Here is a 19,350-nt window from a genome sequence, read left to right on the forward strand (position 1 = left end):
TACCAACAAAACCTAAAACAAACCTCAAGTCAAAATAATAATGATAGAGCAAACATACGAAGACCACAAAACCGTCATTATATTTGACACCACCAATAACACACACACACACACACACACACACACACACACACACACACACACACACACACACACACACACACACACACACACACACACACACACACACACACACACACACACACACACACACACACACACACACACACACACACACACACACACACACACACACACATATGCACACCTGATAGTTGTCACATGTTCCTTTTTTCACTTCCTCACAGATTAAAATTAGTGCTTTTCAAAGTTAACCTGAAAATACAACAAAAAGCATGTCAGAGACTGAGGGCTCATGCAAGTTGACGGTATAGATGTCTTGTGGTTCCCCATCACTTACATATTAGACCAAAAGATGGCCTCATCAAACAGCCTATTCAGTAAGCATTTAGAAAAAATGAAAAAAGTTTGTATTTCTATAGTTATGTGACTATATCGTCATGCATAAAGTATTCAGGGCAAAACCACATTATAACACTCATAAGCACGTCTAAGAAGAACCTCTCACTCAATGTGATCAAGACCAAGGAGATTGTGGACTAAAGGAAAAGGAAGACCGAGCACGCCCCCATTCTTATCGATGGGACTGTAGTGGAGCAGGTTGAGAGCTTCAAGTTCCTTGGCGTCCACATCACCAACAAACTATCATGGTCCAAACACACCAAGACAGTCGTGAAGAGGCCACTACAAAACCTATCCCCCCTCGGGAGACTGAAAAGATTTGGCATGGGTCTTCGGATCCTCAAGGGTTCTACAGTTGCACCATTGAGGAGCATATTGACTGGTTGCATCACTGCCTGGTATGGCAACTGCTCGGCCTCTGACCGCAAGGCACTACAGATTGTAGTACGTACTGCCCAGTACATCACTGGGTCCAAGCTTCCTGCCATCCAGGACCTTTATACCAGGCGGTGTCAGAGAAAGGCCCTACAAATTGTCAGACTCCGATCACCCTAGTCATAGACTGTTATCTCTGCTACCCCACAGCAAGCGGTATCGGAGTGCCACGTCTAGGTCCAAGAGTCTTCTAAACAGCTTTAACCCCCAAGCCATAAGACTCCTGATCATCTAACCAAATAAAATTGGATTTGATTTTGATTTGATTTCCATAACATTATAGTGTATACATTGACACATGCCCAGAATAGGGCTAGTGATGCCACCAGAGGGCAGCACATCGTTACTGAATACAAACACTAACTCCAGCTCCAACTCCACACACTTATTGATCAAAGTTATATGAGACTGATACTTCCACTAGTTTTTAAACTTATCTAAAAATGAAATCAGTTGGTGCTCCAGCCATGAAATCATACTGCACTTCTCTTTTCCATTTAATAACAGATTGTGTGTGTGTGTGTGTGTGTGTGTGTGTGTGTGTGTGTGTGTGTGTGTGTGTGTGTGTGTGTGTGTGTGTGTGTGTGTGTGTGTGTGTGTGTGTGTGTGTGTGTGTGTGTGTGTGTGTGTGTGTGTGTGTGTATGTGTGTGTGTGTGTGTGTGTGTGTGTGTGTGTGTGTGTGTACACAGTACCAGTCAAAAGTTTTGGACGCACCTACTCATTCAATGGTTTTTCTTTATTTTTACTATTTTCAACATTGCAGAATTATAGTGGAGACATCAAACCTATGAAATAACACATATGGTTAAACAAGTCAAAATATATTTTACATTTGAGATTCTTCAAAGTAGCCACCTTTGTACATTCTTGGCATTTTCAACCAGCTTCAGGAGGAATGCTTTGGCTGAATGCTGAAGGAGTTCCCACATATACTGAGCAGTTGTTGGCTGCTTTTTCTTCATTCTGCGGTCCAACTTATCCCAAGCCATCTCAATTGGGTTGAGGTCTGGTGATTGTGGAGGACAGGTGATCTGATGCAGCACTCCATCACTTCATCATAGTTGTGATCTCTTCTCTATTATTCTACAATGTAGAAAATGGTACAAATAAAGAAAAAACACTTGAAGGAGTAGGTGTGTCCAAACTTTTGACTGGGGCTGTATATATCATGTTTTTTTAATCTCCTTTCCTCGAAAAGTATGTTGACTTTTGAATAGTTCTAATAAACGCTCACTTCTGAACCTGCCTCTGAAGAGTCTGGTGATCCATGACCTGTCTCTAAGTACAATTTCCTGTGGAAAAAGTCCCCTAATTTCTTTTAACTAGCTACCATAAGCATGACCGTACCTTTACCTTTTGTTTGGATTCCCTCAAAACCACTGTCTATTAAGTGGCTCACATCAATTCCCAGCAGCCTAAGTTTAATAAGAGCATATTTTGCTCCTATATTTTAACCTTGTTATCCAATATCCTGTCTTTTATTCCTCAGTGAGTGTTCAGCACATGGGTTTGACCTTACCAGAGAGCCAGACTCCGTTCAGAGCAGGAGGCTGGGCCTACACTGCAGTATGTCAAAACAAAAGTCCATTGTTTTTTTAAATCTACACTTTTTTAAAGTATACTTCTGGACAATTGTTCTGTCAAGAAAACGGAAAAAAACGACCAAAATTCAATATCTCTACAGATGCATTTCAACAAGCTCAGAATTCGTGCATTCTCTGATTTGAACCCAATTGTCAAGTGCATGATGAATCTGTGTGAAGTGTCAGTAAATAGTATCCTTGACTTTGTACACCTCTGCATGTACTGTGTAACAGTCAATGAAACAATACCAGCCATTGTCAATACTTCCCATTTGTCTTTTCCCTTCCACACTGTTAGCTTCCACTGTAATGACCTCAACCCTGTAGTACATGCTGTCCAGTAAGTTGACCTTGCAGTGTCACATTTCTATTGAGAGAATAAATCATTTAAAGGTTGAATATTTGAGAGTTGGGAATCATGCCTAGTCTACTATAGGCAAATATGTTATTCAGCTCAGTTGAATGCTTGGATATTGGATATCATTTATAATTTGACAAAATGATAGAAAAGGTGTGACCCATATAATTATAACCCTGGCCACTGTCATTCTCAACAAAAGTTATACTTGTTCCATATGTGCATGTTCATTAACAGTGCAAATATTCAACCGCCATGAATATAGGGCAGCTTCCCTATCTGAAAATCTTAGCATAATTTCCCTGGGATATGTTTAACCTCTCATCTCAAAGATATGATTGGGATTTGAAGTGATATCTTGAAATATTCTTAAATTAATTAACTTTATCAGAAATGGAACATAATGTGTTTCAGTTAGAAAAACACTTCTTAGAGTAGAGTGAGATATCATTTCAAAAAGGTGGAGTATGATTTTGCCTATTAATTTAACTCACACCAGGACAAAAGAGAACTATATTGTTCGGAGCCACAAGAGCACAATGGGCCTGTCACGTTCTGACCTTAGTTCCTTTTTTATGTCTTTGTGTTAGGTTGTTCAGGGCGTGAGTTGGGGTGGGTAGTCTATGTTCTTTTTTCTAGGTTGTTATATTTCTATGTGTTTGGCCTAGTATGGTTCTCAATCAGAGGCAGGTGTTGTTTGTTGTCTCTGATTGAGAATCATACTTAGGTAGCCTGTTTTCCCCCATTTGGGTTGTTGGTGTTTAATTTATTTTTAGTGTCTGTTCACCTGGCAGAACTGTTTTCTTTTATCTTTGTTATTATTTTGTGTAGTGTTCAGTTTGTTCTATTAAAACATGACCGAACACTTACCACGCTGCAATTTGGTCCTCCTCTCCTTCCACCAAGGAGAAGTGTTACAGGGCCAGACCAGAACTGTACTGTGTACATCTCACATTACAGGAAGACGCTCATGTAACCTGCTCACTTACTGTACTTCCCCATCCTAGGAGACATATCTGGATCCACCCACATATCTGCATTAGTAATGGTTTCGGGAGAAACCAGAAACAAGTTGCACTTACAGCCTAAGGATGTGGAGTGAAATCTTGAAATGGAAAACTGAAATAGGGGGTGGTAGCTGAAATGTTATTTGGATGATAGCCTGCATAAAAAAGGGACTATGAGTCAGCAGCAGGGCTCATTGTGATAAGGAAATACGTCTAATGTTACCTGATCTGGTATAATGTGGACCAATTACCACTCCATTGCACTTCATTACAGGACTGTAATAGGGCCGGGTTCAGCTCTCCAGTTGGAGTGGCCGAGGCGAAATTGAGTCATCATTGATAATATGATAAAAAGTGATAGTGAGAGGCCCCTCCAACAAATTATTGAAATGTATAGTTGGTAGGGGAAACACTATAACCTCATTTGGTAAAGAGCTGGCCAGCAGTTGTGGAAAGCTGTCCCTCAGACAGAATGAGATGCTTATGGAAGGAAATCTAAAACAATCTGAGAATAGTTGTAGACCCTGCACATGGAGTCTTGTACCTAATGAAAATATATTCAGGTGATTTTATTTCCACACTCACATTAGGCCACACAAATACATCTTCGGAAATGTACTTCTGTGCTTGAGCTCTGTTTTGCCCTCAGAGGTTACTATACAAAACATGAGAACATATTTGCAATTATTTTAATTGGTACTTAAATTTGGATCATCACACTGCATGTTTTTGTGCCTATTAATAATAAACTCTTTAACAAGTTTTTTAAGTTTGAGCATCAGTACTGCACTTTTTTTTTTTACCCAATCAGTGTCAACGAGTGGGACTGAGGATTTACCAATATGGTCTCATTAGAACATTTCAAAGTAGTGACATTTTATCATTGTAACCTACATGTATATGTCACCAAAACTGACACATTAGTCATATGTCATTTGCAGCGACACATTACTTATATACTGTATTTTCTGGATTTCCAGAAATCATTCGATACAACACAGTGGCACAAATGACAAAACAAGTATAAGTACTGTATGTCATTCAGTGTTTTCATACTTTGAGGTAGAATATATCGTATGTTGTGCCTGAGTACCTGAGCAATGTTTGTTTCCCTTGATAAAACTGCTCCATTTGTAGCTCAGAAATAAATCAAATAAACCAATGTCAGACATACATTTTCCAATCCATCAAGGTAATCAGATTTCTGCTTACCTGAATTGGAACTATTCTAAAATGTTATTAACAACTTAAATGGAGTTCAGGTCGAGAAAACCCACACAAGGGAAATGATGAGCAAAGAGCAGGATAAGATTCCAATTATTATTTAAACAAGCATTGCATTGACTAGCAAGAAGGAAAATAGCATTGACATTTCTCTCAACAAGGACGTTCTATGCAGGCTTACTCAGAAGAGACAACAACAAGTCCTATTCATGGGTTTTTAGACATTAGGTCGAGGTAGTCATTGGCAGAACAATACAAAGATAAGTGTGCCATTGAAGGGTCCTATTTCAATTGGCCATTGTCAAAGTATATGGGGGTGGTTCCTAAACTGCTATTGTTTGACTGTTGTTGTAATCTTACGTTTTAGACAAGCCACTTCGCAATGTTATAATGATCTATATTTTGTGTCATAAAGGGATAGTTCACGCTTTAGCTTATCCGTGCATTACCTAGTCTGTTGAAAACCAGTTTGTATGAAATGACAACACCCCTATGAAAATAAACTAAAACCTAAAGAAAAAGTGAACCATCCCTTTAAGTAGTCCTTCTAAAAACGACCTGTTTTACTAGAAAGAATGAGTGGTGTTTGCCGTTGACAGTAAGTAATCTTGTCCGATCCAGAACAGCCCAGGAGCCTGTCTCCTGTTTCTGTAGAGTGAGACAGTTTGATATACAAGTACACCCACTGAACAGGATACTAGTTTATCACAGAGAGGCATCGGGTCCCTTTTTAGTCTTTGGTATGACTTGACTGGGGATTGAACCCCCAACCTTCAAATCTGAGGGCGGACACTAACAAGGGCACTGAGATGGTCTGTTAATGCCAGTAGCCAAACTTATGACAAATTGTTACTTCTTATATTGTATATTTTAGTTTTATAAATAGCAGGAAAATTATGAAAACCAATATGTTTACATTCTTTAAAAAAAAGTGTTGCTTTCTTTTGGAGTTTCCTCCTCTTTCTACATGCTTGAGCTGCTACAAGCTGAAGTCAGTAACATTGATAATACAATGACGTTTTAAAGAGATTATCGCTGAGGAAATATACTGAACAAAAACATAAACGCAACATGTAATCATGTCAAATATTTTACTGAGTTCCAGTTCATATAAGGAAATCAGTCAACTGAAAAAAAAATCATTAGGCCCTAATCTATGGATTTCACATGACTGGGAATAAAGATATGCATCTGTGGGTCACACTCACAGATACCTTTTAAAAAAAAGGTGGCGACGTGGATCAGAAAACCAGTCAGTATCTGGTGGGAACACCATTTTCGTAATGCAGCCCAACACATCTCTTTCGCATAGAGTTGATCAGGCTGTTGATTGTGGTCTAGGGAATGTTGTCCCACTCCTCTTCAATGGCTGTGCAAAGTTGCTGAATAGTGGCGAGAACTGGAACACGCTGTCATACACGTAGATCCAGAGCATCCCAAAACATGCTCAATAGGTGACATGTCTGGTGAGAATGCAGGACATGGAAGAACTGGGACATTTTCAGCTTCCAGGAATTGTGTACAGATCCTTGCAATATGGGGCTGTGCATTATCATGCTGAAACATGAGGTGATGGCAGTGGAAGAATGGTATGACGATGGGCCTCAGGATCTAATCATGATATCTCTATGCATTCAAATTGCCATTGATACAATGCTATTGTGTTTTTTTTCCATAGCTTATGCCTGCCCATACCATAACCCCACCGCCACCATGGGTCACTCTGTTCACAATGTCGGCATCAGCAAACTACTCGCCCACACGACACCATACACATTGTGAGGCCAGTTGGACGTACTGCCAAATTCTCTAATACGACATTGGTAGAGAAATTAACATTACATTCTCTGGAAATAAATTCCTGCAGTTAGCATGGACATTCCTTCAGTTAGCATGCCAATTGCATGCTCCCTCAAAACTTGAGATATTTGTTGCATTGTGTTGTGTGGCAAAACTGCTGGGGGCCTCCAGCACAAGGTGCACCTGTGCAATGATCATGCTGTTTAATCACCTTCTTTATATGTCATGCCTGTCAGGTGGATGGATTATCTTGCCAAAGGAGAAATGCTCACTAATAAGGATTTTTTTTAAGTTGAGAAAGATGCTTTTTTGTGCGTATGGAAAATTTCTGGGATCTTTTATTTCAGCTCGTGAAATATGGGACCAACACATATTTTTGTTCAGTGTATAATTTATGAAACATTTAAAGGACCAGTTAGCCTAATCTGGATTATCTAAATAGGCAATATTGATCACCATCGTAAAATACTATTTAAAGATAATTTTTCTGTCACCTACCATTTCTGCTCTGCTGGAATCACTTGGACATGATAAGACATTCCGTTTGGATGTCAGCTCTGGCCTACAGTAATCATGCTGTCCAGCAGATCATTCTTGCTTCATTTACTCATATTGGGCCGGGTGCATGTCTAGTTAGAGATGTCTCAATGTTTTATTTTGAATTGAACATTTGCAGAGTGGCCTCATTGTCAATGTAAGAGCTTTTATATTGTTCTTAGAGCATATCTAAATATAGAACGATGTCAGTATACTATGTACAGATCCCCAAAAGGTACTAAGTTCACGGCAACACAAATTAGTGCTATATTCCGTATACATACTGGCATTTTGTGCAATCCTTGACAATGTGGTATATCGGAGGTACAGTATATTTTTATTAATAGGGTAAATAGTGAAGAGGTTTAGCAAGGTGCCACCCGTGGCAGGAGTATGGTTCAATGTATTACTCGGCTCATTCTTAAAGAGTTTGTACTCGTGGCCATGAAGCTGAACTATACTTGGCCTTATTTTTTGCTTAATCCAGTGTCTAATTCAATGATGTCAAGGAGTAATAGATTGACAAGTGACTATGTATAAACTAGCCAACTGCACCACAGAGGTGAGATATCAAAACCGGCTACTGCATGCAGTATACTTTTCAATCATTGATTATCCCCATACAGAATATACTGTAGTCGTCTGCAACATGTAATGGTTTTTTGAATAATAGTATTGTGTGTAGTCCTACTATAGAGCTCTCGTGAAACCGAATCTCAGCTCTCAATGCTGGATTATAAGTAGAAATATGACCAAACAGCATACTGCATACTGTCCAATTGCACAGAATATTACGTCCAACAGGGACTTCAATGTTTTACATGGGTAGTGGGTTTGCATTCACAGAAACTCTATATACAGAAACTCTATATACAGAAAAATGTGCCTAGATTTAGATGATTTTGAGTGGCAAACATGATTCATAATTTGTTTTGCGTTTCTCGATTAAGTAGCACTAGTGCACTACCTGGATGGTTCACAAGAGGTCAGAGCTCCACTGCAAATACATTTGCAGTTGCTCTGAATCTCATCTATGCAAGACGTATGTGTATACCGTCTGCAGCTCCCTGCGTATCAAGGCCAATGACTATTGAAAAAGGTTAGCATAAAACGTCATTACAAATCCAAGTCATGATGTGATTAATCGAGATGAGCCGTGTGACAATACTGTAGGTTTCGTTTTTAACATTTTTTTTGAATAATATCCTTATGACTGACACAGGTTACCAGGTAACAGTCTGCCTTGATATTAAAGTGATGTCTAAATGGAGACATTTTAATTGATAACCACCTCCGAAAGCTTAATTGCAAGCCGTTAATTGCAAGTGCACAAATGATTTGAACGCCTAGGTTTGGAAATGATCAAATAATGACTAAATAAGAAAAACAGCATTATTTGTCTTTACATATTAAACTGTTATGAAAGGTATATAGTAGTAAGACTAATACTCTGGCCTGTATGGTATAACACGTGTGTGTCTGTTTGTACGTAACGTGCCCCTTTCCTGCATGGCGAAGTACAGGGACAGTAGTTCCTTTTAGTTGATATTCTATGCAGCATATGACTTTTGCAATTGGGCTCGTGTATGGTAAATAGCACACCTGAGGTGAGAAGAGAAGAACAAATAAAATATAAATGCTGCTTCCAAGCCTGGGTCATGGTTTGAATCCCCCAAGAGTCAGTGTGTCATTCAAACCAAGTAAGTGAAAAAAAAAAGTTGACTTCATTTTAAGTCGTCATTTTCTGTTGACTAATCTGTTGGATTTGATCAGTCAGCCCATTGATTCCTTCACTCCCACATCATTGACAAAATTGAGATACAGAGGATTAAGAGGTAAATCAATAAACACAAGCTCTGTAAGGGTAGGTATATCAGTCAGCTGATACCTACACTCTGGACTCTCTGATACATGCACACAGGGGCCTCTCTAAAGCTGTGTTGTGGTTGCAGCTCAATACTCTTGGTAGGACTGATAGGGGCTCTCTCTATGCAGTCTATATTCCTAGTGAAACATATGGATCATTACCAACTAGACCATGGGAGGTCGCCTCTTTGTATGATAACATCTGTTAATCTAGGACCAACCATTATGGTGTGTTGTAGCTCAGACTGTAAGTGACTGATTTAGACCAATACACTCTAACAGTAGGTTGCTAACTAAATGCAAAACAAATGGAGAATAGTGCCTGATCATGTGTCCATTGTCTTTCCTCTTTCCCCATAACTTGTCCCTGTACTCTGCGTGGCATCATTTAGATCCACATAAGACAAAAGATAATGATATTATGTTAGAAATGAATGTTTTAGATACTCAGATATTACCCCACTTACCCTTTAGTACAAATACTTTATGTTTCCGTTTTGGTCAGAAAGTAGAACTAACTTTCCGAAAAGGACAACGAACAAGAGGAGGTGAGACTGCACAGCAGACAGACGAAGAGCGTTCCAGTCTCGAGCTCTTAACAAGCATAATAATACATCAGTCAAAAGCAATAATTTTGCAATTAATGAAATTCCAATTTGCCTTCAGTGCATTTTACGTTGACATTTTCCACATGGAAACAGTGCTTTGATAAAGTTTTTAAAATGCAAAAACGCATCTAAGAGGCTAAAGACCAGCCTGGGTGTCAACGTGCCTGGCAGAGGACTATGGTACTTAATTTTTATCGCCATGTGCCCGGGGTAATGGAAGCCTGAATGTTAACATTGGCTCCATTTTCATTATCACCATATGATTATGGATTTTACTGCATTTAGCTGATAATACAACTAGAAGCTCACCTTAAAATAAGTTGCTGGAAGGTTTCATTTCTGCCCAAATGAAATTTTTATTTGACAAACAAGTCTAATTACGCTGTACTTCTTGTACAGCGTCAGTCTGTTTCCTGATTGAACTTAGACCAATTTGCTGCCACTAAATGAGTTTGAATCATTTCCATTCGGAATGTCTCGAGGACATTAGCTTAGGGAGAGCTAAGTGGCAGCATGCTTTTTGAAGTTGCCCATTATTTGATGCCATCCTCTCTCTACCTTATATGCATTTTTCTTTAGCTACTTCAAAGTTAACTAGAAAAAAAACGACATACCTGGGAGTACAATGGAAACTTAAAAGTGTTTTGGCCAATTCTGGGAGGCAGAGAGAAAATGACTTTAATATGTGTGTAATGCACTTCGTTAGCTTCAATGCTCTTTGCTTTTCCCCTTTATTTCTTCCATGCCACCAGTTTTATTGTATTGAATGAGCGGATTTGTTTCTGTTGAAACTGTACACCTAAAAACTATTAAAACAGTATCAGTTTCAATTAAGAAGTAATACCTGCTAATTACAAATGAATAAGTTGTGAACCCGTGCATCACAAGAACTGCCCGCAAATTCAGAGCCTTCTATTTAGAAAGTATTGCTTGTAAATGATAATAATTCCGCCATGGCAAATAAATAACCCAGAAAAAAATGGTAACACTTTGAACGGTAGGCTAGGCTACATAAGGGCTTCATAATACATCCATAACACATTCATAAGCAGCAGCTCATAATTGTAGCTAGTTGATAAGGGCCATTACTGTGACATAACCAATATATTAGTGGTTGAGATAAGAATGATCCACTGCTTGGGAATGTGTTATGAATGAGTTATGAAGTCTTAATGTAGGCACCCCTCATCATATTCCGGGTGCAGGGAGACAATTTCTAGAATCCAATCCTAAACTAAGGACATTTTCACAAAAATGTCTATCCCTTAATCTGCTTATTTAAAATGTCAAATATGAATAAATCCATAAATACCCCATTCTGCCCTATTGACCTCATCTGTTATTGATCTATGGTCAACCATTTTCAAGAACACATGCGATTAGGTCATAGTATCACATGCTTTCTACATTTACTCATTAGGTATCCATAATTAGCATAAGATAATAGCCTCTCCTCCCAAGAAAAAGTTGTAGCTTTGTTATAAGTTAATTAAAGCATTATAGCATGCGTTTGATGAAAAGGTCGAGACACATTATAGTGAAGTCACAAAACTAAGCCTTTTACTAGAATCCAGAATGTGAAGAATTGCATCCCAGTATGTTTCCACCATGACCCATTGCTTCCTCTTGCTTCCCCTTGCTTCCCCTCCCCTTCTGTTTGTTGTCAGTCCTGTAGGTAATCATTAAACAACACTCCAGCTCTCACTCACATAGGGTGCTTATTTTAGTCTAATACAATAATGTAAATATATTAGGGAAGAAATAGTGTTACAGATTACCTCCTAACAATGAGGGCACTAAGCTCTTGGCTCAGCTCCACATGATGAGGAACTGTTGAAAAACAGGTCACTGTGGATGGGAGAGAAAAGTGGGGTTATTTGTATGTTTTTTCTAAATGGATTTGCTGTTGACCTCAAATCATAGTTACAGCTATTTCAGTAAGAGTAATCCATTCATTCCCTCAGAATGTAAACACCAACGCGAGGGAAACCGAGAGAGTGAACAAGGGAGAGAGAGGAGGGATCACAAATACAGCAGCAGGGTGTGGGTTGGATGAAAGGCACAGAGGATTTTACAATGTGATTACTAAGTAATGGGCTCAAAATTCTACTGAAGCATACTGGTACTGTAGAATAACAGTAATTCAATGTAGTAAATGTACTCAGAAAAGGTCAACTAGACCCACTTTAAACAAACAACTTATAAGGCTTAGACTTCACATAACAATCGTGTCGTAAGTACATTTTCCCTCAACAAAGTATTTTTCAGAAAAGGTAGTGCTAGTAGTTATTTATTTAAAATGTTTGGTGGTGGGGGGTGGGGCAGAGTTATTTAAGATACTGTAACCTACCTCTTTGAACAGTTTTGGACGTTTTGAAAAATGGGCAGGGAGTGACTCCGCTCTCCAGGCTTTAGGGGGAAACTTGTTCAACCATTTGGGTGCCAGGACAGAGAAGAGCTTTGACTGGGCTGAGTGGGAGCTGCTCTCCCGTAGGGGTAGGAGGGCCAAAAGACCAGAGATGGCGGAAAGGAGCGCTCGGGTTGGGATGTCGGGTTTGAACATAGCCTGAAGCTAAGGAAGGGCAGTCCCCTTTGCTGCTCCATAGGCAAGCTTGAAGATGATGCGAGCTCCGACTGGAAGCCAGTGGACATGTGCGGAGGAGCGGGGTTCCACGGGAAACATAGGAAGGTTGCACTCCAGGACGTCTGCAGCATTCTGGATCAATTGCAGGGGTTAGATGGAACAAGCGGGGAGCCCAGCCAAAAGAGAGTTGCAGTAGTCTAGACGGGAGCTGACAAGTGCCTGGATTAGGACCTGCGCCGCTTCCTGTGTGAGGAAAAGTCGTACTCTACAGCTGTTTTAGAGCATGAACCTGCAGGATCGAGTCACTGCTTTGATGTTTGCAGAAAGACAGGGAGGTGACCAGGATCACGTCAACGTTCTTTACACTCTGGAGGGGGACACCGTGTGTAGTGATTATGATGTCTGCCAGGCACACAACGAGACATAAACACCATGTATCACATTTCATTCTAAGAAAATGAATGGCAATATTTATTTGTATTGTAGCCTACTTTTGTCATGGGTGCATTCAAGGTTATCCTTATAAAATATGCCTAGGGTACAAACTGGTAAGAAATAAACACCAATTTATTTACAAAGTTGCCTTTTCTCTGTTCAATAAAGGTATAAGCTGGGAAGCGCTAAAAAACAATAGACAATTCACAAACGCACCTGTTTGTTCCCTAGGACTTCAAGGCCACGAGGGACAAAATGAACTTTGGAAGCAATAGAAGGACCTTATGCTGGGAAATTAACAGCTCATGGGGATGGATATATAAACAAACAATTCTACCCAGCGGGACATTCAGTTGGGCTATAACAGCTCTTTTAGTCTGAGTTCAAAGCAAGAGATGTTGCAAAGTTCCAAACAGTGAAAAATATATACTAGGGCGATTTGCTGCTAGGACCATTGTTTATGACTTATGGAATGTCTGAAACGACAATGAATGAATGGCAGATCACATTTAAGTCATTTAGCAGACGCTCTTATCCAGAGCGACTTACAAATTGGTGCATTCACCTTATGACATCCAGTGGAACAGTCACTTTACAATAGTGCATCTAAATCATTTTAAGGGGGGTGAGAAGGATTACTTTATCCTATCCTAGGTATTCCTTAAAGAGGTGGGGTTTCAGGTGTCTCCGGAAGGTGGTGATTGACTCCGCTGTCCTGGCGTCGTGAGGGAGTTTGTTCCACCATTGGGGGGCCAGAGCAGCGAACAGTTTTGACTGGGCTGAGCGGGAACTGTACTTCCTCAGTGGTAGGGAGGCGAGCAGGCCAGAGGTGGATGAACGCAGTGCCCTTGTTTGGGTGTAGGGCCTGATCAGAGCCTGGAGGTACTGAGGTGCCGTTCCCCTCACAGCTCCGTAGGCAAGCACCATGGTCTTGTAGCGGATGCGAGCTTCAACTGGAAGCCAGTGGAGAGAGCGGAGGAGCGGGGTGACGTGAGAAAACTTGGGAAGGTTGAACACCAGACGGGCTGCGGCGTTCTGGATGAGTTGTAGGGGTTTAATGGCACAGGCAGGGAGCCCAGCCAACAGTGATTTGCAGTAATCCAGACGGGAGATGACAAGTGCCTGGATTAGGACCTGCGCCGCTTCCTGTGTGAGGCAGGGTCATACTCTGCGGATGTTGTAGAGCATGAACCTACAGGAACGGGCCACCGCCTTGATGTTAGTTGAGAACGACAGGGTGTTGTCCAGGATCACGCCAAGGTTCTTAGAGCTCTGGGAGGAGGACACAATGGAGTTGTCAACCGTGATGGCGAGATCATGGAACGGGCAGTCCTTCCCCGGGAGGAAGAGCAGCTCCGTGGTGATCCGTCATCCACACTGATATGTCTGCCAGACATGCAGAGATGCGATTCGCCACCTGGTCATCAGAAGGGGGAAAGGAGAAGATTAATTGTGTGTCGTCTGCATAGCAATGATAGGAGAGACCATGTGAGGTTATGACAGAGCCAAGTGACTTGGTGTATAGCGAGAATAGGAGAGGGCCTAGAACAGATCACAATTGTCAGTCCAGTCCACACAGGTTTCAAAACAAATTAATGCACGTTAGATATCCTTGGTAGGCTCCCTTGGTAGGGATATCAAAAGATAAAATATCTGCTAAGCCATTCAACAAACAAAAGCTGAGTAATAAATCCAAAATCTGATTTTGGGTATCTACAGTCCACAGTGTATGCATCCCCATCCAAAACAGAGTTGCTTTGTGCAGGCAGCGACCACACAATGCAAGGTCCCAACCCAATACAGGGTCCAACCCAATGCAGGGTCCAACCCCCTGGAGTTGATGTCCGCACCCACGTGGAATTAGCATAATCAATCACTGTTCTATTCATCCAAATCCGTCAGTTAAACCTAGAGACTTCCGATGTTTAAATTGGCTGCGTCTCAATCCACTGCATCCGCCGGTGTCGGCTATTCGGCTGTGCGGTGGAATGCGGCAGAGGGACAATGCTGTTTGGGAGACCAGGGCACATCCCGGAAACAGTTGTTCTCATATGAACATGTATGTAATGTCCAAACTGCTAGAAACGATTTGGACCCCGTTCTAAAAAGCTGAGACTCTCACGAACGCGTCGTCCGCCCTGCTCTAAGACGCCCACAATTTTCACTGGACTAGTCTGATATTGGTTCCCTCGTCGTGTGACCTTTTTTGTTGTTGCAATAAACTTCTGTACAGTCTGAATGGTTTGAGCAAGCTTCACAAAACTCCTCAGAAGTTAACCTGGTACCGGGCGGTAAAAATGTATGAAAGTTAATAGGCTTTTCTGGAACCTAGTTTACACATTTAACCTTTCTCTTTGTCCTCGATGCTTTCCTAGATCTCTTAGACGCATTTCAGACAACTCAAACCATACTCCTCAATTCCACCATTAGTAAAATTAAGTCGGCACTAAACGATCAAAAATACAATTTGACCATTTAAAGAGAGATCATAATAACCACTTTTGTTGCTGAAAGACATGGGAATGAAGCTTTATAATGATCACACCAGAAATATACCACAACTAAAATATCTATAGGTCAACCAATGATATCTTATAGTTCAACCCCTCCTTGCACCCGTGTCCGTATGCTAGTAAGTGATTGACAGGTGCCACACACCAAGGCACCTTTCTGCTTAGAGAGAGTGTTTGTTGATATCACTATGTTTTCGTTCTTTGAGCAACTTATCTGTAAGGTACACATAAAGGCCCTCCTTCAGCATCATACACAGAACACTTCTATTGGAGTACATAAAAAATGTCCCCCCTGCAACATTAAACAGCACGGAGGGGGAAGAGGGGGAATTTGGGAGAGTGGGGATGGGGGACAAGGGGGGGGGGGGGGACTCAAACAAACACTGGAGAGTGGCAAGTTTGCATCGCCCATACCAACAAGCTCCTATCTCATTAACAAACCGCTGAAATAAAAGAGTGCTTTTTTGGCTCACAGCTATAAAAAAATTATCATAGTGATGATGTTCCTCAGCCGTCAACAGAGCTGCGATAACGTTGTTTGATGATGACTTTCCCATGAATGTTAAGCAGCCGCCGCCGCGGCAGAGGAAAAGAGCTTATCAGTGCCTAATGCCCATCTCTAATTCCTGCCCTTCTTGAACCAGCCATTTTCTAACAGCGTTAACTGTCAAATTTACATCCCGTCTTAATGCCACTAAAGAGTACAGGGGGATGAAGAGTAAATGACAGCAGTGTAATGAGGAAGGAAAGGCATTCCTCTCCCTCTCTCGCTCTTAATCTAAAGGCAGGAGATTTTCCACAATCTGGGGGGGGGGGGGTTCTCTCTCCCTGAGCTATGGTGTAGCTTACCTGAGCACTTTGCTGTAGATGAGCAAAATTAACAGAGGGAACAGTTCAACAAAAATAAAATGAAAAATCCTTCAAAAGAATCAAAAGCAAACCTCAGGCTCAAGAAAAATAAACACCTAATTAGAAAATGATGATGCTGGTTCTGAGGTTCTGTCTCCATTCAAACGACAACAAGGGATCTAACTAACAGCTACTATATGAATCCCTAGTTGAGAAAGAATGAATGTTATGCTGAACAAAAGACGTTGCTAACAATGCTGGGGATCCCTGAAAGATAAAGATTTACAGTACATTGTATCCACATTATCAAAAAATGCAATGTCATGATTTTGAATCAACATGGAAACTGATTGGATTTGCAAAAGTCATCAATGTAAAGGAATTTGGGGAATTTGTTTTTTTTTCCACCCAACTTAAAACCTAAACCAATGACATTGCTGAAATGTTTGTGAATTTCACATTCAATTCATGTAAATTGACGACTCAATAACAACTGAAACCAAACTAGATGTTGACCTGACGTCTTTGGCGAGTGGGACAATACTTTTGGGCTGCAATACACTGTAGCAGGTTTTGTCATTTCAAGATGGACGCCTGAGTGACATTCCTGTTGCTACCCCGTTACAGTGATTTCCTAGTTGAATGAATGTTCAGAAACATTGTTGCCATAGGTGTTTTTTCTATCAATAACGCATTTGAATGACATCAACATTTTCAATGACCGAAATGAAAGAGATGATATCAGTCAGTTGAACATGTTTTATTTCCACTTTAAATTGACATTCCCTCAATATAGCCAATTAAAATGACTGTAGAGAGTCATTTCCTAACAGAATGTAATCTCTGACGTAAAAAATGTAATGAGAATAGAGCAAGTTGTTGCGCTAATAATTTTATTGGGAAAATAAATGAGGTTTTAATGAATAAGGTGAAGCCTTTGATGTATTATTTTGCATAAACTTTGCAGGGGTTATTTCCCTACAACACTAATGCTATTTAGTAGAACACTGTAAATGTGTTAACTGAAAACAAGGAAGTGATTAGTAATTTATTGCAGGAATACAAATTTAGTGCAGTGTGCTTTACATTGGGATTTGGTGACCTAGTATGACAATCCCTATCAAGACTGGTACCAACTTGTACTCTCTTCACACAATCAAGCCTAGCCAAATGGTTTGACTCGATTGTGTGAAAAGAGTCTAGCCATACTAGCCACATTATATTTTGTTATTATTACCTTAGAGCCCAATTTATCTTGCGTATACAGTATGTCTTGAAACACTGTCCAAACATAATAACGCAACTCTTTTTTTACACTGATATGCTTTCATGAAGTCTATTACTTTTTTAAAGGTGATTTGTTGCACATACTGTATAAACCACTTTTGAAAGGAGTATTTTCACCTGCCAAAGCTCACACAGCAAAATAGGTGACAAACAGAACAATTTATGATGATTGTTACACAATGATGCACTCCTTGTGTTACAGTATGTGGACCAGTGCCACAGCTGGGTGCTAATGAGCAGTCGCTTAATTGTTGGCAGTACATTTAAGTATGACCAAACAATAGAAAGGGATAGAGTCTGTCATGGAGGAAAAAAGATTGTGGATAATGTTTTCTGCTCACTAATTATGTGATTTATAATTTAGTCAAATGATTTCATCAATTAGCCTTCTCCGGGATTGTGCCGGCCTCTCTGAGAAGCAAGGCTACACTCAGTGCTCCTCTTATGCAAATGAGACAAGTTGAAAGTTTCCCAATGCCTGCATGTAATTTAAGATGGCATTTAAGCTACTTACCCCAGATGCTATCACGTAAATTAATTCATCAGGTAATATTTCCCATTATTCAAAGGCATTATTTTTTTGTCAGGCAAGGTAATGGAATGATTACAAGGCCATGCACACAAATTAGCAGCAAAACGCAACGTTCTCTCCGCTGTAAAATGACACATTAAGCAGCTGGAAATGAATGAATAGGACTGTTTTATGCATTAACACATCTGAGAAGAGTAAAATCACTGAAGATCAGATGCTTTGTTCATATCCAGCCCAGCATCATATTTCTCCTCCATGTGAGATGGGTTCTCCTCCCATTTGTTCTCATACTTCCAGACTCAATCAATGAGGGCCAATATCAATCTTAATTTTCACAGGAAATAGAAAAATGTATACATTTCTCCGCTGTTATAATCAACCATGTAAGTGAACCTATGAATATGTAGTCCATTTCATCAGAGGGGACTCATTCCGGTAGGGCAGGCAGCTGATGATTAAATCTCAGCTCATCTGATTGGAGCATGTAAAGATTCATACTGAGCTTAATTTCATGGTGATCTGGCAACATCCAGTGAAGCTATCCAAAAGGCAAAGGCTATAATGATTTGGAAAGAAATGAGACAACAGATAAATGGTGAAATAAAGTTAAAGGCCCCCCCTTAATGTACCTCAGAGGATAAATATTTCAATTTAAATGTATCATTTTATCAGGGTATGATATACTGGTCCAGCTGTGCAGCTTAGAGATTAAACTAATTAAAGATGAACTGTATGAAAGTTTTTACAAATCGACATGTGTTTTACTGTAAATGGCTTGCATTTTTGAGCCAGTTGAGGGTGGAGGAGGATGTAACGAACTGTAATCTGCAAGCGGCAGCAGTTTGAATCCAATTGGGTTTTCGTTTTGACGTGGTTTAACCTTGAAACCTAACCCTTACCTCTCTCTTACATACCTAAACGTAACCTTAACCTTAACCCTAACCACTTGCTAGTATGCATGCCTCACCTATCGCAATTGGATGTCAAGTGTAGGTAATGTATTTGGTACAGTGCATTCAGAAAGTATTCAGACCCCTTCTGTCATGTTTTGTCATTTATTATCTTGTCTTGTCCCTGTGCTTCCCATTCTATTCGTTTCCCTCTGCTGGTCTTATTAGGTTCTTTCCCTCTTTCTATCCCTCTCTCTCCCCCTCCCTCTCTCACTCTCTCGCTCTCTCTTCTCTCTATCGTTCCGTTCCTGCTCCCAGCTGTTCCTATTCCCCTAATCAATCATTTAGTCTTCCCACA

The sequence above is a fragment of the Oncorhynchus gorbuscha genome, linkage group LG06 (assembly GCF_021184085.1).
Source record: "Oncorhynchus gorbuscha isolate QuinsamMale2020 ecotype Even-year linkage group LG06, OgorEven_v1.0, whole genome shotgun sequence".
NCBI classification, from domain to species: Eukaryota; Metazoa; Chordata; class Actinopteri; order Salmoniformes; family Salmonidae; genus Oncorhynchus; species Oncorhynchus gorbuscha.